At 44.3% G+C, this 25,569-nt stretch overlaps 1 protein-coding gene across 9 annotated transcripts in view; it reads right to left on the reverse strand.

The window, feature by feature from the left end:
- FTCDNL1 (formiminotransferase cyclodeaminase N-terminal like) overlaps positions 1–25,569 on the reverse strand; it is a 534,412-nt gene that overhangs the window by 423,089 nt on the left and 85,754 nt on the right. The window lies entirely within an intron of this gene.

Raw genomic sequence — 25,569 nt, forward strand, 5'->3', positions numbered from 1 at the left:
GGCATACCCTTCCCCTTGTTGATGTAGTACATGCAGGTGTGAGTGTGGACGTGACTGTGAGGGAGGAGGAGGGGGAGACAGTGGATGTTGTCGTGCCTGCAACTGGATGGTGTTTGCGTGGGTGCTTGTGCCTGTGCCACTCTTGGGTATTGTCTTGTGTGCATGCTCATCTGTATGTGTGCCTGGGATGGGTTGGGGTTGAGGAGAATGAGACTGGGAAGTGGTAGTTGGAGAGGAGACGGTAGAAACAGCACAATGGCTGCCATCAGAGAGGAGGCCAGAGCCTGAATTGATCTCTGTTGGGCCACAAATCCACTGTGAATGCCCTCCAGGAATGCATTGCATTACTGCATCTGGGATGCCAGCCCCTGGATGGCATTCACAAAAGTTGACTGCCCTACCGAGATTGATCTCAGGAGGTCAATAGCCTCCTCACTCAGGGCTCACTGGGGCAGGGCCTGAGGTGCCTGGGGTGAAGGAGATGCCCACCCTCCTGGGTGAGCAGGCACAGGCAACTCGCTGAAGGGCTGATGGGAGGGCGCTGCTGGTACGAGGGGTGGCAGCTGTACCTGTAGCTGGGGTGGTCACACAGGTGTCCGCCAACACCAGGGAGCTCCCATCGGAGGAGGTATCTGTATCTGTGTTGTCTTCTCCAGCCTCCAGCGTGGTGCTCCCCTCTCCCTCCGTCCCACTGGTTCCCTCGGCATTGGTGGACTCTGCCTCCTGGGTCCTGTGGGATGCAGCTCCCTCTGTTGTCGGTGCCCCTGCTCCTCCTCCAGATGATGCTAATGCACACAAGGACAGGATGACAAAACAAGAAATGGGGGAGAGAGACAAAGGCACCCCTTCCTTGTTGGGAGGCCATCCCCAGCTGGGCCTCAGCGGTCTTCCGTGCCCAGCGTCTCACGTTCTCCCACCGTTTCCGACAGAGGGTGCTCCGCCTGCCACAGAACCCCAGGGTCCGCACTTCTTTGGCGATGGCATGCCATATTCCCTTCTTTTGATGGGCGCTGACCTGCAGAGGCAATACAGACAGGAGAAAACCATTAAACAAACAGTCCATCCTATCACACAAATGGCCCACTATACCCATTTCCATCACCATTGGCACACACATAGCCCAGTGCACAACATGTACACCGCCTTAAGATATTTCCCCACCCCCAATGACACTATGCTTGCACACACATCTCCATGCATCTTTCCCACATGCATTGTGCCCAAAGTGTACTCACCTGTTGGTCTGGAGGCCCATACAGCTGTTTGTACTGGGATGAAACCCCATCCACCAGTTGCTCCAACTCCTCTGAAGTGACGGTTACACGGCCATAGTAGGTTCCAGACACAGGTCACAGCAGCACACAAAGGGTAGGTGTTCTCCTGTTGAAGGTCAGGAAACAAGTGAGGAATCAGATAGAAAATGGCAGTCATGTGCACGATGGTGTACACCGTCACCGCCGGCGTAGATCCCCATTGGCCACTGTACTCCTATCCAATGAGGAATTGCACGGCTGTGCAAGACCGCCTTCCGCGACTACGCCACTACGCCCAACGTCAGCAGAGCTTTCTCACTTCCACATGTCCCTACATACAGGATAGGGGATAGCCATTTCAGGGGGGGGGGCAGGCATATCGACAATTACTGCGTCACATATTAGATTGCCACATACTTCTCCATTAACACTGTCCCCATACGTAAGTGCACCATGTGGACTGTAGCTATGGTTTTGTTGCTCCAATTGTGACAGCCTACTCATGCTGGTGTCCCTTAGATACCTACCGCTGTGGATGAATAGGAGGTGGAGACATGCCCCCATGTACAGACCCCTGGTGGACTTGGCTACACTGGCGGACAGGCACATTATACACGCCTATAGACTGGACAGGGCCACAATCACAGAGCTGTGTGCCCAGCTGGAACCTGACCTGATAGCATCTATCCGTCATCCGACTGGGATCCCCCTCTTGTGCAAGTGCTATCAGTGCTCCATTTCTTGGCAACAGGTTCTTTCTAGGTGGCAGTGGGCTTGGCTGCAGAAATGTCACAGCCAATGTTCTCAATCGTGCTGGCAAGTGTTGTTTGCCCTGATAAAACACATGTGCAGCTACATTACTTTCCCCCAGGTGGAAGATTTGGGCACTGTGAAGGCCGGATTCTATGCAATGGGACATATCCCCAATATTATTGGGGCGATTGACAGGACACATATTGCGTTAGTCCCCCCCCCCCCCTGCCAAAATGAACAGGGGTACAGGAATCGTCAGAGTTTCTATTCACTGAATGTGCAGATGGTGTGCCTGGCGGACCAGTACATCTCCCACGTCAATGCTAAGTATCCTGGGTCAGTGCATGATGCCTTTGTCCTGAGGAATAGCAGCATCCCAAATGTGATGGCCCAACTACAGAGCACAGGGTGTGACTAATAGGTGAGCCTTGGTCCCCACCCAGTGTATATTTGTGTATGCCTCTGGTCTTGACCCCATAGGATTGTGTGTGGCTAAATGCTGTCCTCCAATACCTGCATGTGACTCTGGCTACCCAAACCTATCGTGGCTGCTGACCCCTGTGAGGAATCCCAGGACAAGGACTGATGATGCACATGGGTGAACCAGATGGATCATCGAGAGGACCTTCGGCCTCCTGAAGGCCAGGTTCAGGTGCCTCCATCTGACAGGAGGATCCCTGTGCTACTCACCCGAGAAGGTCTGCCAGATAGTAGTGGCATGCTGCATGTTGCACAACCTGGCCCTCAGACCCCATGTATCCTTTCTGCAGCAGGAGGAGACAGGAGATGTCCCTGTGGCAGCAGTAGACCCTGATGACAGTGAGGATGAAGAGGCTGAGGATGAGGATGAGGACAACAGAACATCAGTTATCCGTCAGTACTTCCAATGACACACAGGTGAGACAGTGCAACTTCGCATTTCTATGACTATTGGTGTATTCTGTGGCATACATGCCATACTTGCCATACATGCCATACTTACTGTCACCTATGGTTTGACATTTTACAGATGCTGGTGATATAACAACTGTGTACTGATTTGCTGACTACAGCCAGCCACAGGTCATTATTTCTATGCTCTCACAATGTGCAATTAATTTGCAATGGATGTAACTGTTTCCATTAATACACATTTTCAACACGTGACATACAAGTAGTCGACTTGTGTTCAAGGGTGTTTAAGAAATTTAGAGGAAGGTGCAATGGAATGGGGTGATGATGGTGGAAAGTCCAGGGTATTGTTTCAGTCTGTTTGTAGCACAGGTCCAGTGTCCAAGGGGCCATAGGAAGGAGAGCAACGGCATTTCAAGGTGGACAAGCTGACTGAGTGGGACACAAGGGAGACAATCAGGAGAATGTCATTTCTGGTGGTGCTCTTGGCAAGTGTCTCTGGCTTCTGTGTGGGTCACAGGGAACGATGCAGGGTGGTTCTCCTTCTGCAGGGAGAGGGGTGGTGGTGGCCTGTGGGTCCTGTGGCGGGGCCTCCTGCCCACTAGCGGCAGCGGAGGTGGAGGGCTGGTCCATGGAGTGGCTAGTGGTAGGGGCCTCCCTCATGATGTTGGTCATGTCTGCCAGCACCCCTGCTATGGAGATCAGGGTGGTGTTAATGGCCTGCAAGTCCTCCCTGATCCCATGATACTGTCCCTCCTGCAGCCACCTGTTCTCCTGCACGTTGTCAAGGATCTGGCACATCATGTCCTGGGAATGTTGGTAGGCTCCCAGGATCTCGGAGAGTGCCTCCTGGGGAGTCGGTTCCCTGGTCCTGTCCTCCCCCTGGCGCACAGCGGTCCTCCCAGTGTCCCTGTCAGCCTGTGCCTCTGTCCCCTGAACGGTGTGCCCACTGCCACTGACCCCAGGTCCCTGATTGTCTTGGGGGCGAGGTGTGGCTTGAGGTCCCTGTACAGGTAGGCACACTGCTGATTGACGTGTCCTGGGGACAGAGGTGTGGGTACGCTGGGTGGGTGCTGTGGTGTTGGATACTGACGGGGGAGGTTCTGTGGTGGTCTGTGAGTGGGCTTGGGTGGCCGGCTGTCCAGTGGTGCCTGATGGGCCAGGTAGGTCATCCAGATCCTGAAGTCCAGAGTTACTGTCATCACTGGGGGCATCTTCTGTTGGGGGACTGGATAGTCGTGGCACCTCCTCTTCACTGACATTGGCTGGGGTACCTGTGGGGGTGTAAGTGACGTATTATGCTTCATGTGTGTGACATATTGTACATCCCTGGCTTCCCCTAAATCGTTGGTGTTGCCCTGCCACCTTTGCTTGTGTATAGTGATGTATTGTGGTATTGTTAGTTCCCCTATGCTGTGCATGCTTTAGTGATGGGTGTCCATGTAGGGTTGGGAGGGCTGTCCACATGTTGGTATTGCATGCAGGGCTGGGAATTGGGGTTCGTCATATGTGTTGGTGCAGTGTGTGGGATGGAGTGGAGTGATGGGAGTAAGGGTGAGGGGGTGTGATGGCATGCAGGTATGGGGGTGATAAGTGTTAAATGTTGACTTACCAGTGTCCAGTCCTCCGGCTACCCCAGCGAGTACCGCAGGATGCAGTAGTGCCAAGACTTGCTCCTCCCAAGCTGTGAGCTGTGGGGGAGGAGGTGGGAGTCCACCGACAGTCCTCTGTATAGCAAGCTGGTGCCTTGATGCTATGGAACGTACCTTCCCCGGTAAGTCATTCCACCTCTTCCTGATGTCGTCCCTTGTTCTTGGATGCTGTACCACGGCGTACACCCTGTCCATGTTTCTCCGCCACAGCTCCATCTTCCTTGCAATGGATATTTGGTGTACCTGTGCTCCAAACAGCTGTGGCTCTACCCTGACAATTACCTCCACCATGACCCTTAACTCCTCCTCAGTGAAACGGGGGTGCCTTTGTGGTGACAGGGGTGTTGTGTGGTGTGTGTGAGGGATGTATGGGTGTGAGTGGTGTGTGACTAGTTGTCTAGGCGGCCTTGGTGTCAGTCTGGTGGCAATGATTTGTAATCGTAAAGGGTTGTGGGTAATGTGGGTGTGTTTTATAGTGGTGTGTGTGTGGTGTGTGTATGGGTGTCAGGTGTGTGTTTTTCGTATTGGCCAATGTGGTGTTGTTTTGAATATGGGTGTCCATTCTGTGCGCGGTGGTATGTACCGCCAATAGTTTAACGCCACTGAATGTCCGCCATGGTGATTTGTGGGTCATAATGTGGTGGGCATTGTTCTGTTGCCGTAACGGTATGGGTGTTGGGACCGCCACTTTTACACTGACCTTTGGGCTGGTGGAGTTTTGTATGTGGCAGTATTCTGTCGGATTGGTGTGTGTGTGTCATAATATGGCGAACGGCTATTCACCACTGCGGCAGTATGTTGGCGGCCATCAGCGTAGGCTGCATTTACCGCCAATGTCATAATGAGGGCCTGAGCAGTTAAAAATTTAGCTATAGGCAGATTTGAGATGTTAAGGGACATTGTTACATTCACAAGTTGTGGGAGGTGCCTTTCGATTACAAATGTTTGAAGTGCAAGACAGGGGTCTATCTTAGTGGAAGCAAATGTAATACTGCTCTTAGTCATTCTGTGATTTGTAAACAGGTGTCCTTGCACAGCACTTGCAATGTGGTGGGGAAAACTTGGCTTGCTATCTGAAGGGTAGACCTATTTCTTTGATTCGTCCAATATTTCAGATACTTTCGAATGGAAGTTATGTGATGCTGAGTGATGAAGGCTGAAGACAAGCTGAGCAGACTAAAGGCACTACTGTTTCAAAAACATGTGGCTCTGACATCAGAGAGACTATAACCTCCAAGTAGCAAGGTCATCTGCAGAGATACAGTCCCTATTAAATCCCAACTTCTGCAAACATGATGGAGTATTGGTAAGCAGGATTTTCAATGCATCTAATACTGCGGCGATAGTGCACTTTTTTAAGGCTGTTGGTTCAGGATTCGTTAGCACCTTCCAGACTGTATTTGCAGTTACACCTTCGTCCATCCATTCGCTTTTTTCAAGCGACTTAGGTGGATTCCCAATAAATTTGGCATTAATTGGTGGTATACTGCTGTTGCTATTTTTGATATGCAGTAGCTGTCCCATCTCAGCAAAGTGGAGTGATGGAGCACCCACCAGCATCGTGACCACAAGATGCAATATTTCGGAGGTTGACTGTTGGGAGGAACTAGAGTTGAATTGGACACTGTCATTCTGACCAATCCTCACTTGTGTGCAGCGATTTTCCATTGCTTATGGTGCTTCTTCGGAGGGGGAACCAAAGGTGTGAATTGCTGTGCAGCCCTTTGCCTACTTTGGACAAGGATCTGTAAATATTCTCAATGATGGTTCATTCATGGACATGCCCATTGAGACGAAGGTCGTTACGCGAGGCATCCTATGAGCCACCCCTCGTGGATATGCTGGCTACTTATACATATGGCGATGTGAGGAATGCTGTCCCCTTGGCTGGTGCTATGGCTGAGGCATCTGCACAAATATGCTCTGTGGATCCTTCACCTAACGAGCTGGTCAATCTATCGCCTGACAAAGTGGAGTCCTTTGTGGCTTATATCTCCATTGATGACATTGCAGATTTCCTGTAGGATCCTGACTATTGTTTAATTGGATCTTTCAGCATATTTTGTTTTGAATTCTAAATTGTCCTTTTAATTTGGCCTGTCTCTTGGTCTGCCTTACTTGTCACCTTCAACATTTTAGCACTTTTTCTGTACATTTTAATATGCTTTTAGTGTTTTAGTCTTAGAGCATAATAGTTTTAGGTCTTGAACCTTGCACTCCTGTCCCATTAATGGGGAGGGTATTGTGGGTTCATTTTAGAGCCTTGCTTGGGCACACATATTTTAGCTTTGGCTTGCGGTTTGTGCCCTTTTACTCAGATACATGCTCTATTTTCATTTACTCGTTTTCATTCATTTTAGGACAGCCTGCTTTTAGTGGGGATGTTTTATTTTTCGAATCAGCTACTATTCTGCGAAAGCAGTGTTATTGCATCAAGTGTACCTCTGCTCAAGGTTGCCCATTGTGGTACATGATAATCTATCTAGTATTGCCACTACAAGAGTGCACAGACAGACCAACATTTAGACACAGGCCTAAGAACACGTCAGACCTGTTTCTCAGAACACAAACACGTTTTATTATAAAAACGTCACACAGGCAAATTAAGGATAGAGAGGGCATTCCGTCCAGGAGATCCATCCATACTTTATGCCATTTCACTGCTACTTTGCTGGCCTCAGCCCTGTCTCTGCAATCAACCAAGGAGACCGCAGGTAGACCCCTGTTTTCAGGAAATGGGGATGGGTGTTCCTTCCATGGATTAAGTATGGGCAGATTTGGGCTATTACTGCTATGCTCTTGCTTAGAAGCTAGGTGTTTGGATAGGCTTCTGTGGAGATTTACCATTTATTGTAGTATCTCCTTTATGGAATCTAGAATGTGATGAGGTAGAGGATGAGGTGTGGAATAGAATGAAGGGTGGTGAAGGATCTGGGAGGAGAAGAAAGAGGAGTTGTTTCTGTATCTGCTGAAGGTGTTGAGACTTCATGTCATAATAAAGATAATTTGAAAGAAGAAAGAAGAAGTCTGTGGAGTTGAACTTAACATTGGCGACGAGGACCTGTGCAGGAGACAGGCTGAAGGACACCTTCACTCCTGGAGTATTGAATATATTGATAATAATCTTCGAGGGAGCTTCGACAAAAGGTACTCAAAGCAAAAATAATCTCTTTTACCGGCGTTACTCTTCAACTTGGAAATTTATTTTTTTATTTTATTTTTGTAACAACCAAATTGTACTTTTTGAACCGTTATAACTGTGCCCGTGTTCCCACGCGCCGATTAATCTGTTGGCATTCATCTTCCTCGCGCTGAGGGAAAAATAGCCGTGCGCGCGTTGACACGCGCTGAAAGCAACTGGCTGTGTCTGCCGCGCGTTGCTTGAAAAGTAAATAAACGCGAGGACTATGCGCGCGTTAACACGTGGTGATTTTTTTTGAAAAACAAATTAAACAAATACCGGCGCACATCGCTTGAAGGACTTTTAACACATTTTAGTGCAAAGTCGGATTGTTCCAAGTATAAACAAGCTTACCTGCATCAGAACGGAGTTGAAAAGGGACTAAGAAAAAAAAAAAAAAAAATGATGAAACTGAAGAAAGACTATTTCAGTAATGCAGTGAATGAAAAGAACTGAGGAAGTGAAGATATATTATTATATTTCTTCATTATCAACTATACTTATGTGAATAAATGTATAAATGCTATAAATACATTTATATTGTATTGGAGAAAATAACGAACATTTAGTGCACAAAGAAAGAAAAAAAAAAAAAAAAAAAGGGGGAAATGGGTGATCAAAGTATATTAGCGCCACCCCCATTTCTTCCAACTCCAGGAGATCCATCCATACCTTGGAAGCAGTGGAAGAAAATTTTTAATACCTATATGTTAGCTAGTGGCAATGATCGATATGCCCCTCCTAGACGCCAAGCTATATTGTTGCATCACCTTGGTATTGAAGGGAGAAGGATATATGAAAATTTACCAGAAGTATCGTTAGGAATGGGAGATGGTCATCCTTCTAACGTCTTTGACATGTCTATGCAGATGTTAGATATACAATTCATTCCAAAAACAAATTTGGTATTGCAACGTCATAAGTTTTTTTCAAGGATACAGCGGAAAGATGAGGACATTGCATCTTATGTGGCGAGTTTAAGGAGCCTAGGGCTATCCTGTGAATTTGATCATCTACTTGATTCTCTAATAAGGGATCAACTTGTGAGGTGTACAAGTGATAAAAGGATACGCGAAAAATTACTAATGAGGGATCCGAACTTGGAAGAGGCAATACAGATTGCTAAAAGAATGGAGCATGCAGCTGTGTGGCTGCAAGAAATGGATGTAAAATCTACACAAGCTGAACAAGGGATTGTAGCAGAAATCAAGAGGAAAGAAGAACCTCGTGGTGCAGTGCGATGGAACAAGTTTGATAAAGATGATGATGGTGTTAGGGAGAATAAAGTTGAGAAACGGAAAACACAAGATTGGAGAGTAATAAAATGTTATCGATGCGACGCTCCGGGGCATATCGCTTCTAGTAAAATGTGCGCTGCTAGGAATGCTATTTGTCGCAATTGTGGAAAAAGGGGGCATTTTGCCAAGGTTTGCAAACTCAAATTGGGTAATAATAACAAGATGGTTCAGGAGGTGCAAGACATATGCGAAAATGTAGAAGATATAATCTTGACAGTTCATGGAGAATTGGTTTCCCACAATTGTGAAGAAGTTTCTCTACAAAAAATCAGAAAGGAGAGCACTGAGGCACTTGATAAACCGCATATCCAAGCTATGTTAGATGATGTTCCGGTTAGGTTACTTGTGGATTCAGGGAGTTTATTCACTCTTATTTCAAAAGAAGTGTTCGAGTCTGGATGGACAAATTCTTTATGCAAAAATCTATCAACACCTGATATAAAAGCAGTGGGATATGCAGGAAGAAGAATAGAGATTATTGGAATGTGCTGCATGATGATTTCATTCAAAGAAAGGATCATTCAGGGAAAGGTGTATATTACAGATTCTGGTACAAATCTTCTTGGTTGGCGCCATCAGAAAGATCTTGGTATAATTTTGAATCCTAACGCAAAGGAACCTGTGTCACTCACTGAGGAGAGTGGTATTGGTGTTGTGACAGAATCTATTGAACATGGTTTAATTGCGAGATATCCAGAGGTTTTCTCTTCTAAATTAGGACTATTAAAGGGATTTGTACATAAGATTATACTGAAAAAAAATGCTACACCTGTTGTGCATAAAGTAAGAAATGTTCCAAACTTAATGAGGGAGCCATTGAAACAAGAATTAGAGAAACTGTTGAAGGAAGATATTATCGAACCGATCGAATCTTCTGAATGGTTGGCCCCGGTTGTCGTTGCACCGAAGGATGATGGCAAGATTCGCTTATGTATCGACCTTAGAGATCTCAACAAGTGTATATGGGTTGACCGACAACCTCTTCCAAACATTACAGAGATGCTGTCAGTGAAGGCGAAGGGAAATACATTTAGTGTTTTGGACATGTCCTCTGCGTATCACCAAATAAATTTGCATGTGGAGTCGCGACATGTAACATCCTTTGTAACACCGCTAGGAGCTTTCAGATATAAGAGGATGCCTTTTGGACTTGCCTCTGCTTCTGCGGTGTTCCAAAGGATAATGGAGCGAATTTTTGGGGACATGAATCGTGTATTATGTTTCCAAGATGACATACTGATCATAGGAGAAGATGAGTCTGATCATGATCTTTTATTCCATGAAGTAATGCATAGGTTGAACAAAAATGGTCTAACGATTAAGAAAGAGAAGTGTCAGATTCGTAAACAGGAGGTAACATATTTGGGACACACAGTAAATGAGCATGGGATTAGGCCAAAGAAGAGCATTGTCTCTGCAATCAGACATGCTCCAGAACCTGGCTCAAAAGACGAGTTAAGGTCATTTCTGGGGCTTGCAGAGTATTGCTCCAAGTTTGTTAAGAACTTTTCTGAGATTGTTGAACCATTAAGAAAACTTATGAAGAAGGGAGTAACGTATGAGTGGGATGAAAGTTGTAGGTACTCTTTTCAAGAACTAAAGAATCATATTTCAGAGGTTCCTACGTTGGGAATATTTGATTCATGTGCCAAAACCTTTTTGACAACTGACGCTAGTAACGTGGGTATTGGTGCTGTGTTAACGCAGGTTAAGGAAGGTGAGGAACGCATTATTGGATTTGCGTCTAGAAGATTGCAAGGTGCTGAAGTTTCGTACTCCGTAATAGAGAGGGAGGCCCTAGCTTGTTGTTGGGGAATAAACCATTTTAAATTTTACTTGTGGGGTTTACCCTTTAAATTGAAGACCGATCACAAGCCACTTACTTACATTTTTAAAGGGGGACGTGGGCTGGAAGGAGGTATTACCCCACGAATTTCTAAATGGTTGTTGTCAGTTTTAAGCTACAATTTTACGGTGGAATTTGTGAAGGGTAGTAAGAATGTTATTGCAGACTATTTGTCTAGAGCGCCTGTGAGTGAAGAAGGGTTCCTGGAGGAAGAGTCAAAGGATGTAGTGAGCACTGTTTTAGGAGACGTAGCTATAACGGCGCAAGAATGGGAACAGGCAGAGGAGAATGATCCCACTATACAGGTTGTGAAAGAAAGAGTAGTTAATGGTTGGAGGAATGGGGATGAGCAGGATTGTGACTTAGTGAAGTATTTTAGAAATAGGGATCAACTAAGTATAGTCAGTGGGAGGCTATTAAGAAGGGACCAACTTGTTCCACCGGTTAGTGTACGTAAACACATTATTGAGATTACCCATCAAGGGCATCTGGGCAGGGGAACAATGAAAAGAAAGGTGAGGCAAACATTTTGGTGGCCTGAGATGGACAAACAAGTTGAAGAGGCTGTAAGAAATTGTGTGGCATGTGCCAACAGTGACAAGACCAAGGTGGTAAGGCATGTACCTCTGGCTCCTGTGAGATTCCCTAAGGGTCCATGGGAGAAATTGGCTGTGGATTTTATTGGACCTATGTACAGTCTAGGAATGGGGTGTAAATATATCCTGGTGTTAGTGGATTATCACTCTAAATGGTTCATCACTAAGGTGGTTGGGGATGTGAAAACTTCCGTAGTGATAGAGTTCTTTGAGGAGGTATTCATGGAAGAGGGCATACCAAAATACATCGTGTCTGATAATGGGGTGCAATTTATATCATCAGAAATGACTGATTATTTGCAAAAAGTTGGGATCACACATGAGAGGGTAGCACTTTTCCATCCGCAAGCCAATGGTCTTGTGGAAAGGGTGAATCGATTGGTTATGGAAAACATACAGTTATCTTTGGCGAATCAACTTCCGTGGAAAAAAGAATTGAGAAAAATGATGTGGACCTATAGGACGACTCCCCATTCTATAACGGGAGTGTCACCTTTTGTATCATTAAAGGGAAGGGAACCTGGTGTACTGGAGTGTCCGGTGTGGTTGAAGGCTAACAAGAAAGTGGTGGTTGATAGAGAGTCGATAAGGGCAAAGGTTGAGAAAATGCAGGAAAAAAGTGCCACATACTACAACAGGAGGATGTGTGCGAAATCTAGCATTATACGAAGGGGAGATTGGGTAGCGGTGAAGAAGAAAAGTATTGTTCTTAAAGGAGAAAGTAAATTTTATCCTCCTCAACGAGTGTTGAGTGTAAGGAAAAATGTGGTGGTTTTGGAAAATGGGTCTACATGGAACTTGGGAAATGTTTGCAAACTTGATCGTCAAAATTTTTGAAGTGTTCTATATTGTTGTACATAGTTGATTATATTATCTTCATTGCTTTCTATTTGATTTATTTGTCCTTATATTGTAAGGGGGGAGGTGTGTGGAGATTTACCATTTATTGTAGTATCTCCTTTATGGAATCTAGAATGTGATGAGGTAGAGGATGAGGTGTGGAATAGAATGAAGGGTGGTGAAGGATCTGGGAGGAGAAGAAAGAGGAGTTGTTTCTGTATCTGCTGAAGGTGTTGAGACTTCATGTCATAATAAAGATAATTTGAAAGAAGAAAGAAGAAGTCTGTGGAGTTGAACTTAACAGCTTCCTATGCACATGTTTATTCCAATATGCTGGGATTGTTGATTTTATTTTCACTTATGGTAACAATCCTGATTGTGCTCAGCCTCATGTTCCTAATAATTGCAGCACATATATTTTTTGTCGTAGATAGCAGTCTTTTCAATAAATGCATTGAAAACTGTCCTGCATCTCTTTGGCTGCCTGTGAGACTTGTGCTAATGACAGAAAGGGGGAAAATCTGCCAACCACAACTTCCCTGAGGAACCACAGAGTGTCATGTGTCAGGCTGCCACAAATCACCTTTACCTTCTAGGTTTGGGTGAGGCGTTGCTAGCTAGCCGAAAGGGTTAGGCCAACAGCTACCAAACGGTGTGGGCTTGACTCAATCACCCACAAGCGGGGGTGCTGCCACCTGAATCCAGCAGTCTCGTCCCCATGACGAGAGTCCTACGACAACTCCAAGGGCTTGCTTCCTGTTTGTTGAAGTCTCAGGGACACAAAAGACTTCCAACTCACCTGCTACAGCACCTGGACCCGTCTTCAACAAGCTCCTGGCCCCCAAGAGGCACCTCTCCAGTCCTGAGCTACTGGAACTGTTTTTTTCTGCTCTTCAAATCAAGCTTTTTGGCTCTTCTCGACCGCAAAAGGGCCTGTTCGTTCCAGAACCTCATTGCTCGCCCAGAAATCCAGCACGAATGGCCACAAGTATGTTTACCCGCACAGCAAGCATCGTCACTCACCCATCCATGATGCCCGCTGATTCTTCGTGACTGCCAACCACCATCAACGCCACTCTCCTTGTTCCCGGTGACTTCTTCCACACAATCAGGACTCTTGGCTCAGTTCTTAAGAAGGTAACATTTCAGCAGGACTTACTTGGGACTGTATCCAGCTGTGCTGAGTCATGGTCGGCCTCAACTGTTGGCCTTGACCCGGTCCAGCACGACCAGATAGCCACGATTGGCACTTTTAGCCTTTCAGCACTGTACTGCATTTTGTTCTTTAAAAATTCTTAACTTCTACCTATTGGATTTTTTTCATTTTGGTCTTGTTTTATTTATTTAATGAAGTTCCACTTTTCTAACCAGGACTGTGTCTTTTTGTGTGGTGCTTTCAGTGGTTTACTGTTTGAAGTGTTGCACAAATACTTTACACATTGCCTCTTAAGTTAAGCCTGGATGCCTTGTGCCATGCTACTAGAGGATGAGCACAGATTAATTTAGGGTGTGTTGTGACTCATCCTGACTAGGATTTTGGTACCTACTGGGACAGGGTGCATACCTCTGCCATCCATAAAACCAATTTCTAATAGCTATTTAGGTTTGCAGCCTTTTTCAAAGGTGCAAGTGAAATAAGAAACCAGGACACTCTCAGTATACTCATTGTGGAAGGACCCATTTTCAAAATCTACGAACCTTCGAATAGGCAAGCAACTGAATAGTAGTTCTTTGCTCAAAGAAAATGTCTTCCCTCAGTCTTAAAAAACATTATGGAGCCTTTACAAGTGGTGAAGGAGCCTGTAGCACCCATGCCACCATGTAATCTATACAACTGAGTTAGTATAGTGAACCTCACAGCACAAACAAGCCTTCCACACATCTTACTCACAAAACTGCTCCGATTGTCAATTTACAGTTGAATCATTGGTTTTTACACTCATTGGAAGTTGTACTAGTCAGTGTGGAATGTGAAAAGCTATTATAGATATGGACAATCACATTGGACATGGAATATTAAGTCATGATTGGAAAGGGCCAAGAGTACTTCTGGAAGATTGTATCTACAGGGCCACTAATGCTTGAGGCTGCTCCTGCTTCTTTAATCATTCAGATTTAGCGAGAGATCCTTTTATGCTACACTTTCTAGACAACCTTCTTTTGCATTCAGTTTAGACTTCCTTTGTAATTGGAATCAACCCCCTGTTGTGGCAGCCTTTCAAATACTATAATCAGTCATGGCTTTGGATTGTGTACATATAGATTTGGACATGAAGGACCTAATTATCTTTGCCACTTAACTTTTGGATCGTGCTGAGGACATTTTTAGGGGAGGGAAGAGCTCACATTCTTAGGAGAATGAAGAAAGTATGCATCTTAAAAGAAGCCTCAAAGACTCCTCCAGATAGCAATTGGACATTCTCTTTCCTGGGCACAACAGAAAACATATCTGGTGAATTAACTGTAACTGACATTTAGGAGTGGCTCATAAACTGTTATACTATTTCACTGGTTCATACCAGCTATCGAAAAGGAGTGCACTGAACAAAACAATTTGTTAGAATTACAGGGTTTCTCAGGCTAAAACTGTTTTTGGTTTCAGACAGATTTAGATTTGAAATCAACCACTAATATCGTTGACTGCCACATGGTACTGAATTTGCTGCGACTGGGAGGGATGGAATCTGCTTAATAGAATGCATAGCTTTCTTTTACATATGCTAAGATGAGGTATGATAGAGAAGAACTGAATAAGGAAAATTAGAAATGCTAGCTGGGCTTAACAGTGATAAGTATTGGCCTATGTCCTTTTCAACACCTCCATTAAAATATTGATTCCAGAAAGACTGGATTGCCTGCTTGACTAAGTAAACAACAAGGCTCCAAACCAAAATTCTCTAACAACCTTGCCGTAAAGTATGTTAACTAAGCCATAATTTGCACACAGATAGAAGCCTGTACAAACTGGTACTTGCCCTTTCTGATTATTTAGATTTTTTGAATTTTAGAACATAGTCAAAAATATTCATAAATGACAATTATTAATTAAACCATGTATACCTTCCTTACAATTGTTTTGTACAATTGTGTTATGTTGGTCTTACAATGTTATGATGTCACTTACCTCTGGGGATGAGTCCTCTCGGAATGTCAGTGTTGAATATTCTGGAGAGATCACTTGGAGTTGACCAGCTGAAGAATTAGTGCTGATCGCGGTTGGTGCCGTTTATGCAAAGAAATCTTTTCGTAGACACTTAAAAAAGGACTGTGTTGTTTATGGAACATCTTAACACTGGCGACTGGATGGGCAGGTTGAAGAGGTGGTCAAAGATGTGTCAGGAATGACAACAACAAAGTATTATTTCAGGCTCCATTGTCTCCCATAGAAATTCCTGAAGGACCATGGAAGAAGTAAGTATTCAATTTTGCGGGTCCTTTATATGTTTTATCAGTCGGTGACCGGTACATCATACTGTTGGTGGATTATATGTTTAAGTGGGTGGTGATGAAGTGTGTAAGCTCTATTGACACAATGGTGATAATGAAGTTTTTGAAAAAAGAGTTCTGTCCAGAAGGTGTACAGCAAGAAATCATAACGGACAATGGTGTGCAACTTACATCTCGTGAGATGCAGGAGTTTTTGAGGGAGTTATATTGTACATCACAGTACTGCTCTATACTCACCTCAAGCCAACTGTTTAGTAGAACATATTAACAGGATGATAAAGTCATGTTGCCAAAAGTGGTAGAGTTGAAGACGCCACTGTCAGAAGTGCTGAATGAAGTATGGTGGGTGCATGGCAATGCTCCTAGTCCAGTGACATGCAAGTCGCCATTTTCTTTAGGAGCAGCAGGGTTGGCAGTACCAAGTTAAATCCTGCATTTATGAGTAACATGGAACAAAGGACGGAGCAGGTGGAATATAAGGCTGAGATGAGAGAACTCAAACGGAAGGGTAAATGGTTAAGATAGAAATACCACGAGAATAACAAGCGAAGATATGATCAGATCAATTGCCCTATGGCTCAGAAGTAGTTAGTGGGAGATGTGGTACTGGTAAGAAAACCAGGATTTGTGAGAAAGGGTGTGTCTGGTTATATGGGTCCTTTTACCACTGCAGAAGTGATGAAGTTGACCAGTGGAGATATGTGGAGCATGTCCAGGCTAGCAAAAGTACAAGATTTTAAGTTGGAGAGCACAAATGATGCCTCTAATTGCTCTCGAAGGGATGCCAAAAAGGCTCACAATAATCCCAAGTGGTGGAAGGACTATGTAATGTCATGATACAATCAGTATGTATGCTTATCACAGTTTTCATGTATTCTATATTCTTGTACTAACTGCTGATGTTTTGTTGGTATTCTGTGCTATGAACTGTTATCATATTAATCATTTGCTGTATCATTAATAACCTTATTTTTGTTTATTCCTTTATCTCTTAAGTGTCTGCACTATTTTTTTCTATAAGTTATTTTTCACTGATTTTACCATTGCACTTATTCCGAGTTTTTATTTTACACTATATATTAGTCATTGTGGAAAGGGAAATGTAGTAAGTTGGTCTTCGAATGTTATAAAGTCATTTACCTATGGGATGAGTCATCTCGGAATGTTAGTGAGGAATGTTCTGGTGAGATCGTTGGAGTTGACCAGATGAAGGGTTAGCTGCTAATCTCGGTTGGTGCCGTTTATGCAATAAAGTCTTTTCGTGGACACTTATAAAAGGATTGTGTCGTTTATGGAACATCTTAACAAATAGGCTTGATTAAGAAACTAAATAGCTAAACAAATTAAAACATTTCTTAAGTTCCCCTCCTGTTTGATTCACAATATTCAACAAGCAAGTATAGGTACCGCAGTGACAATATGGACAGCATGCAGTTTAGAAGCTCTAAAAGCAGTCAACTATAAAAAGTTATTTCTTAATGAGAACAGGTCATAAGTAGATAATATGTTCCACATCACTAGGCGCACTGATATTCCGGCTGTAAAACACAGGAATACTGACTGTAGAACTGTCTTACCTCAATGATCAAAGCATGGCACCTGCAGACATCCTTCGATACGGTAGGTAGGAACGGAGAACATAACACATGGGGACTCTTATCCTTCTTTAATTGTTCGCCAAGATGAGTACCTCTCAGTGCATAGGTAAGGTCAGACACTGGAGGGCGGCAACAGAACAGCCTACTAAATGAGTTCTTTTGCTATTTTTACTCTGTTCCTTGATCCACCCTGACACTAATATGAAGGACTGAGATGCTCCTTCTTGAGATCAACCATTATGTTGGATTCACGCACTAACTGTTCTCGATCAGGGCACAGCACAGTGATAAAAAGGTGTGTTTTAATTCCGGCAATAGTAGATCTTTTCAAAAGCAGAAATACTGCCGCACTGCCTTGGCTATAATCAAGATAATTTGTGTCATTCTTGGGCTCAGTCACTATCACATGCCAAGAACTCTTAGCTAAACTAAATCATAACAATCGCCATTAAAATATGCTTACTCGAAATAGATTGCGACCTGTGCTATGATTGCAATACATCATTACGGTAAACTACTGCCACACAGAAAACCCCAAGAAAATGTGCATTACCACAATTTTGTTCTAAAGTCTAGGATAATCTGCCCACATTCCAACAGTGCAACACAGCTGTTTCGTGCAATTGAATTACTTGCATGCTGCAACCAGATATAAAATTAGAATTTAGATTTTATTTTCTTCTTCCTTTTTGTTTTCCTTTACCTCTTATCAACATGTTTGTTATTTTCTGTTGAACTTGCATTTCCAAGCTCTAATTAGTACTTTAATTACTGTGTCCACCCTTATTTATTGTCGGTGAAGAATTCCCACCCTTGGCATTCTGACACACTATCTTCTATTGCTGTATGCTTAGATGCTGACTGCTGCAACTGGCCTCCTCCTACGTTGCTGTGTCATTAACAATAAGAAGGATATAAAGATACATGCTTTCCTAGGACATGTTTTAATTGGTTTGTTATGAAAATAAAGCTCTTCGGGCTACCTAACACAACTATAACAGTAATATTATTATTACTAATACTGTGGTGATAATTATATTAATAAATATAATCGTCAAAAAACAGAAGAAAAATATCACACCATGAGCAAATACACATTATGGCGATAGCATATTTCACAAAAAGCTAAAACACCACTACCTTTGCATCACTGTTCTTTAGGTCACAAATTGAACATTTTATTAAAATAAATACGTAATTCACTGCCTACATAAAGAACAATAGAATTTACCTGTTTGGCTCCTAGTGCTTTTTCTTATGATTTGACACGTTGAGTTTCTTGTGTTCATGCATTTAGCAATTTCTTCCTTTTTCACTACGTACCCACAACTAATGTAACCTTATATGATGTACGTGTACCATCTATTCCATCTCTCATAATGTGCTATTTAGCCCTGCCTCTCGTTTCATGTACCCCTTTGTGCTCCACTGGTTTCCACTGGTGTATTTTTAATGAAAATACACAAACTGCGTCTCTTAATTCTTTTTTTTGTATTTGACTGTGATCAGACGTGATGTTCTTTAGAACAATTATATTTCTATCATTTTAAAAGGCCTGTTACTTTTCTTTTTCTTTACAAACTGAAATTTAGCAACCACTTCCTAAGCACTTTCAGCTGTTTCTGCTTTCACTTACATCTCTGATGTTCTATCAGAAAGCTTAAAACTATTACAATCAATTGGCATTTTTAACATATTTTACAGTATGCTATATGGAGTTATAACGATGGGTTTTCACTTACTATTATGTATTTAATCTTTTTATTTTTATTTTTAGTAGTACATTTTCTAATTTAAATATCTGTTCATGTGTTTTCCTGAATGAATGTATTTTCTTCAGATTAAGAACCTATTTATTTTTCATATGAATGTCAAGGAGTTTCTTGCACTCCTTGTTGATGTATTACTGTTCAAAATAACCTCATTATTTCTAACTCAATAGCATGTAAACTCGACATTTTGCATTTGGGAAAACTTGTTCCGAACAGGGAAAGTTCTAGCAAAACGGAGAGAATATTCAAATAGCCCGGAAATGGCTTACTTTCAACTACAAATAAATACAAAAGTCAACAAGATATATCAGGGAAAATTATGTTGATCTGTGAACTGGGATACACGCATTACACAGATTTCTTTTTTGCATTCGAGTCAGGATAACCACATTAGTGGAATTATGTGTGAAAATAAGTCTCCATCTCCATTCATTTGGTTGTGTTTAGAACAGTCCCTCCACTCTCTTCTCTCTATAAAATGTGCCCATGTTCTTACTTTTCAGGCCTGCTGGTAGGCTCAGCCTCTTCTACAGACAGAAAATATTATTTATATGCAACTGCAGGGGTATCCTTACCCTTATGACTCTGGCAATCCCCTTCAAAGAACACCACCTAGGTGATTTTATAAGCTTTTGCTTTGTAATCTCTGAAGACAACTGAGAGCATTTATTAGCAAGAACACGTACAACTATAGCTCATGGTTGTTGGTGGATGCTAGCTGCGGACTTTCACCCATGGTCTGCGTGTTATGAAATTTGATAATGGTGGATGTTTCTTTTCAATGACCCATTGCAATGAGTAGTTTTCCTATTTGTGAGTCATCTTTTAGGTGAAGTAATTTAATATTTTTTATTCAGTTTTATCACTATCTGATAGTTTAATAGTCATGCTTAGAGGAAACATATGAGATATTTGGACTACAATCTGGAAGGTGAATGGAGGTTAGTGCTTGATCAAAGACATTGATCCCACCGGATCACTAAAAGACTGGGGAATGCAGGAGAGAGCTTACAAACAGAAAACATCTGACAGAATGAACATCTGTGAAAGCATAGGAGCACTGAGTATGGCTACATCACAAGGATTTAAAGGAGGTGCAAGATATCTGCACGGTTCCAGAATGGTGCTCTTCCCCTTGGCAGTGCCACAAGACGTTTTAGCACAGCTGTGTAACTGGCTATGCAGCAATCTTCCACACTTCATCAGCTTTTTGTGTGCCCACTGTCACATTATCATTTCATGATGTATGCAGCCAATAGTCGAAATGGCAATCATAAATACGTGACTCACAAAGTCAGAAACACAGAACTTGATGGCATATTTATCAACCGCTACTCTCAACTGTTTTGCTCAATTCCATCTCTACTATTAACAAACCCATGCTTCATATTTTCAGGTTTAGCCATTTGCCTGCACTGTCCCACTGGTGCGTTGTCTGTCGTTGATCTTTTGTTTAATTTCATTTGCTAGCTTTCTCTCCAACACTTCCAGGAAAATTGTCTTAAACACCGGCCACCTTCTGTGGGAAAAATCAGGTCTTATTCTTAATAATGTCCCTGTGACATTCCGTTCTGGAAGTAAAAGTCCTCTTCCATTGAATACTTTAATATCTTGCCTTGCCTGAGAAAGTAAATGTTCCCAATCTATACACTGTTTTCTACAGTATATACTGCTGCAGCGGAATCAGAACCTGACAATACTGATTGACAGACAGCAAGGCATGCTCCCTACACATCTCCACTTGTTGCTGTAAGGATACCGTCATCAGGTGGTGCTCACAAGGGCACGGGAGTTCAGATGTTACATCACAACATGATAGAAATCTTTACCCCTTGCATTCCCAGCACCACATCGCATCTGAGGCCTGTCTTGCAGACCATCTTCCTAATGCATCATGGTCTTTGTTATCATTTCCGTCTCCAAACCCTGCCCGATCACATCTTGGTGGTGGTGCTCTATTCTCCATTTTGATTCCTGGAACCTACGGCCTTTCTGACCCTTTTATACATGTCTTCTAAGCTATTCACTCTCGTCTCTGATTCATACGTTGTTCCTGGCTTTCCTGTTCCCTGTATTGTGCCTACTGGCTTTGCTGGTCTTGCTCTTTTCATGTTCCAGTCCAGCCTTCCCTTCATTAGTGGTTCTCGGATTCCTCACATCTAGATTATTCCTTGCACCTGGTTTTCTACCTGCACCTGTGCTCTTCCCCTGAGCCTCCTGCTATTTCAGCCTGATAAGCCGAGAGGTTCCCAACTGACTTGGTTGTTGAGTATCCTTATGCTCTGTCGCATCCCTGCTGCTGCTTTCCAATTTTGCCTTTTTATTCAGTTTCTATCTCTTGTTTTCCTTCCTCCCTGTGGTAGTCACTGTACTTATGCCTTGTCTGAACTCTTCCAGATCTGTTGTGTTACACATAAACTCCTTGCCTTATGTTCAATGTATTCCAGTCCTACTTCTGCCATTAATTCCAGTCCTCCTTTTCCAAGCGCCCAGTTCCTTTTTTTGTGTTCATACCACTGTTTGAAGAAGTTACTTACCTTCGGTAACGCCTTTTCTGGTGGATACACTAGCTACCTGTGGATTCCTCACCTAAAGAATTTTCTCCACACGCCAGCTTTCAACTGAAATTTACTTCTAGCTCTGCACGTCGACGATGACGTCACAATTGCCCGACTCCCACGCGACGCCGTATGACGTCATCCAGGCAATAAGAGTACCTCATTGACGTGCAGACGTCAGTTATAACCATTTTTTACGTGCCTTTGAGGCGAACAGGAGAACATTGACATTACAGATGTGATATGAACACATCAATCAAACTTATATACCAACAATTTATTTCACTAAAATGAAACATAACCAATAGAAATAAACAATACGAAATATGTGCATAAATATATACATATATACACATGTTTTCTCTTTCTTTTCTTTTTTAAAATATATATACAGAAACAACTACATACATATATATAAATCATTGCATCAGTATATACATATGTACAATATACGGGCACTCACCCAAGGAATTCGTGGTAAGACCAGTCAGGCAACGGGGAGGCGGGTGGGACCGTGAGGAATCCACAGGCAGCTAGTGTATCCACCAGAAAAGGCGTTACCGAAGGTAAGTAACTTGTTCTTCTGATGGATACAACTACCTGTGGATTCCTCACCTAAAGAACAGAGTCCCAAAGCAGTACTGAGCGTGCAAAATGGCCATCCTTCCTAACTTCAGAGTCCAAACAATAATGCTTGGCAAAAGTGTGGAGGGATGCCCAAGTTGCCGCTTTGCAGATGTCAACCACAGGAAAACCTCTAGCCAAGGCCGATGAAGCAGCCTTAGTCATGATGGAATGGGCTCGGAGACCCACAGGAGGTTCTTTCTTTGCTAAAGAATAACATAACTTGATGCAAATAATGACCCACCTGGAAAGCGTTCTCTTGTGGACAGCTTTGCCTCTCCTCTTCCCCACGTAACCGTCGAAGAGCTGATCGTCTTGTCTGAACTCCCTCGTCCTGTTGACGAAGAAGCTTAACGCTCTTCTTGGATCAAGTCGGTGAAACCTCTCTTCCTCCCTGGATGGATGAGGTGGAGGATAGAAGGAAGAGAGAGTGATGGACTGTCCCAAATGAAAGGGTGTAACAACCTTCGGAAGGAAATCCGCCTTGGTCCTTAACACCACTTTGTCCCTGTAAAAGGAAGTATATGGGGGTTCTACACTAAGAGCCTGGAGCTCACTCACTCTTCTAGCTGATGTTATAGCCAACAGAAAAACAGTCTTCAAAACCAAAAGCCTCAATGGACAAGAGTGCATTGGTTCAAACGGTGAACCCATAAGAAAGGTCAATACTAAGTTAAGATCCCACTGTGGCATAACAAACGGAGTGGGCGGAAACTTATTAGTGAGACTCTTATTAAACCTCAACACAATAGGCAACTTAAACAGAGATGGTTGGTCTGGAAGGCACAGAAAAGCCAACAGCACGGATAACTAACCCTAAACAGTGGCAACTGCACAACCCCTATGTGCCAAGGATAAAGCAAACAACAGGATGTCAGATAAGTGGGCCCTTAAGGGATCAATATGGTTCTCTCCAAACCAAATCACAAATCTAGACCGCCTGCTTGCATAGATAGATTTGGTGGAGTGTCGCCTGGCCGATAATATAACTTCCACCACCTCAGGCGGGAGAGAAAAGGAACTCAGATTGCCCCGTTCTATCTCCAGGCATAAAGGTGCAGGCTCTGGAGGTGGGGGTGTAGAACCTGCCCCTGCGACTGCGAGAGGAGGTCTGCCCTGTAAGGGAGACGGAGCGGAGGGTACAGAGAGAGTTGGAGAAGGTCTGAATACCACACCCTTCTTGGCTATCAAGATGACTTGGGCCCGGTCTTGGCGGATCTTCCTCAGAACCCGAGGAATCAAGGGTATGGGAGGAAACGCGTAAAGCAACTGACCCTTCAAGGACATCTGAAACGCATCCCCTAAAGCTCCTTGGATCGGATACTGGAGGCTGCAGAATGACGGGCAGTGCACGTTCTACTGAGTGGCAAACAGATCTATCTGTGGATATCCCCACCTCTAGAAGATGTAAAGGACCAGATCTGGATGAAGACACCCCTCGTGATCGTTCGAGATGCGCCGACTGATATCGTCCGCACGCACGTTCAGAACTCCGGCCAAATGGTTTGCTACCAAGCAAATCCGATGGTCCTGAACCCAGGACCAGAGCTGAACAGCTTCTCTGCAGAGAAGGTACGACCCCACTCCTCCCTGCTTGTTTATATACCACATCGCGGTAGTGTTGTCTGTCAGGACCTGAACTGGCTGACTGCGAAGGGAAGGGAGGAAGGCCTTGAGAGCCAGACGTATCGCCTGCAATTCCAACAGATTGATGTGAAACCTCTGTTCCACTGGAGACCAACGACCTTTGACCTCCAGGCCCCCCAGATGAGCTAACCACCCTAGAGTGGAGGCATCCGTTATAACTGTGGCCACTGGAGGAGGCAGCGAGAACGGCCTTCCTTGAGAAAGGGTGCCGACCGCAGCCCACCATCGAAGATCCACTGCAGCGTCTCTGGAGATCCTTATCGATTCTTCGAGATCTCCTTTGTGTTGAAACCACTGCCTGCGGACGCACCACTGAGGAGCCCTCATATGCCAGCGTGCATGAGTGACCAGCAGAATGCAAGAAGTGAACAGACCGAGCAGACGAAGGACCTTGAAGACTGGAGCGAGCGCTACATTCTGAAACATTGGAATCAACGCCTGAATGTCCTGAATCCGCTGCGGCGGAGGAAAGGCCCGATTCAATGTTGTGTCCAGCACTGCCCCTATGAACAGGAGGCGCTGAGAGGGCTCTAGGTGAGATTTGGGCACGTTCACCGAAAAGCCCAGATCGAACAACAACTGAGTTGTTGACTGCAAGTGATGCCGCAAGAGCTCCGGAGACTTGGCTTTCATCAACCAATCATCCAGATAAGGAAATACCGCTATCCCCCTTCTTCTGAGCTCTGCTGCAACCACTGCCATCACCTTTGTGAAGACTCGAGGTGCCGAAGTAAGACCAAACGGAAGGTACGCAAACTGATAGTGTTGCGACCCCACCACAAACCGGAGATACTTCCTGTGCGGCTTGAGGATCGGGATATGGAAGTAAGCATCCTGCAAGTCGACAGACACCATCCAATCTCCTTCGTTCAACGCCAAAAGAACCTGTGACAGGGTCAGCCTCTTGAACGTTTCCCACTTGAGGAACTAATTCAAAATCCTCAGGTCCAGGATTGGCCTCAACCGACCATCTTTTTTGGGGATTAGGAAGTATCTTGAATAGCAGCCCTGACCACTCTCCTGCTCTGGAACAACCTCCACTGCGCCTTTCGACAAAAGGAATAGCACTTCCTGTTGTAGTAACAGAAGATGGTCTTCCGAACAGAAGGATGGGCGGGGAGGGATGGGAGGTGGAAACTCCCGAAAGGGAAGAGTATAACCTTTCCCCACAATGTCGGTGACCCAAGAGTCCGATGTTATTGACTCCCACAACTTTGTGGAGCCGGTGCTTGAGGCGGAGCCGGTGTCGGCTCAGGCATCTCCATCTGCACCAGAGAAGCCCTCGGCTCCTGATGCGGATCAACCTCAAAAACCAACAGTGGAGATGTCGGTGAAGCTGGAGTCGTCGGAGGCAGAGGTGTAACAGTTGGGCTGATCTCCCAAATCGGTCGACGCCGAGCCGATGGCGACCTCAAACAGGAGCGGTCCTTGCTCGACCGGTGCCGTGATCCATGCCGGCGCCGAGAGTCTCGATGGCGCCGATGGGATCTCGAGGACTTAGAAGAAGATTTCTGGTGATGATGTTTCTCCTTCTTCTTCTTCGACCGTGCCAGGAACAACTTGGCCTCCCGCTCCTTCAGGGCCTTTGGATTCATGCATTGACATGAACCACA

The sequence above is a fragment of the Pleurodeles waltl genome, chromosome 3_1 (genome assembly GCF_031143425.1).
Source record: "Pleurodeles waltl isolate 20211129_DDA chromosome 3_1, aPleWal1.hap1.20221129, whole genome shotgun sequence".
Taxonomy (NCBI): Eukaryota; Metazoa; Chordata; class Amphibia; order Caudata; family Salamandridae; genus Pleurodeles; species Pleurodeles waltl.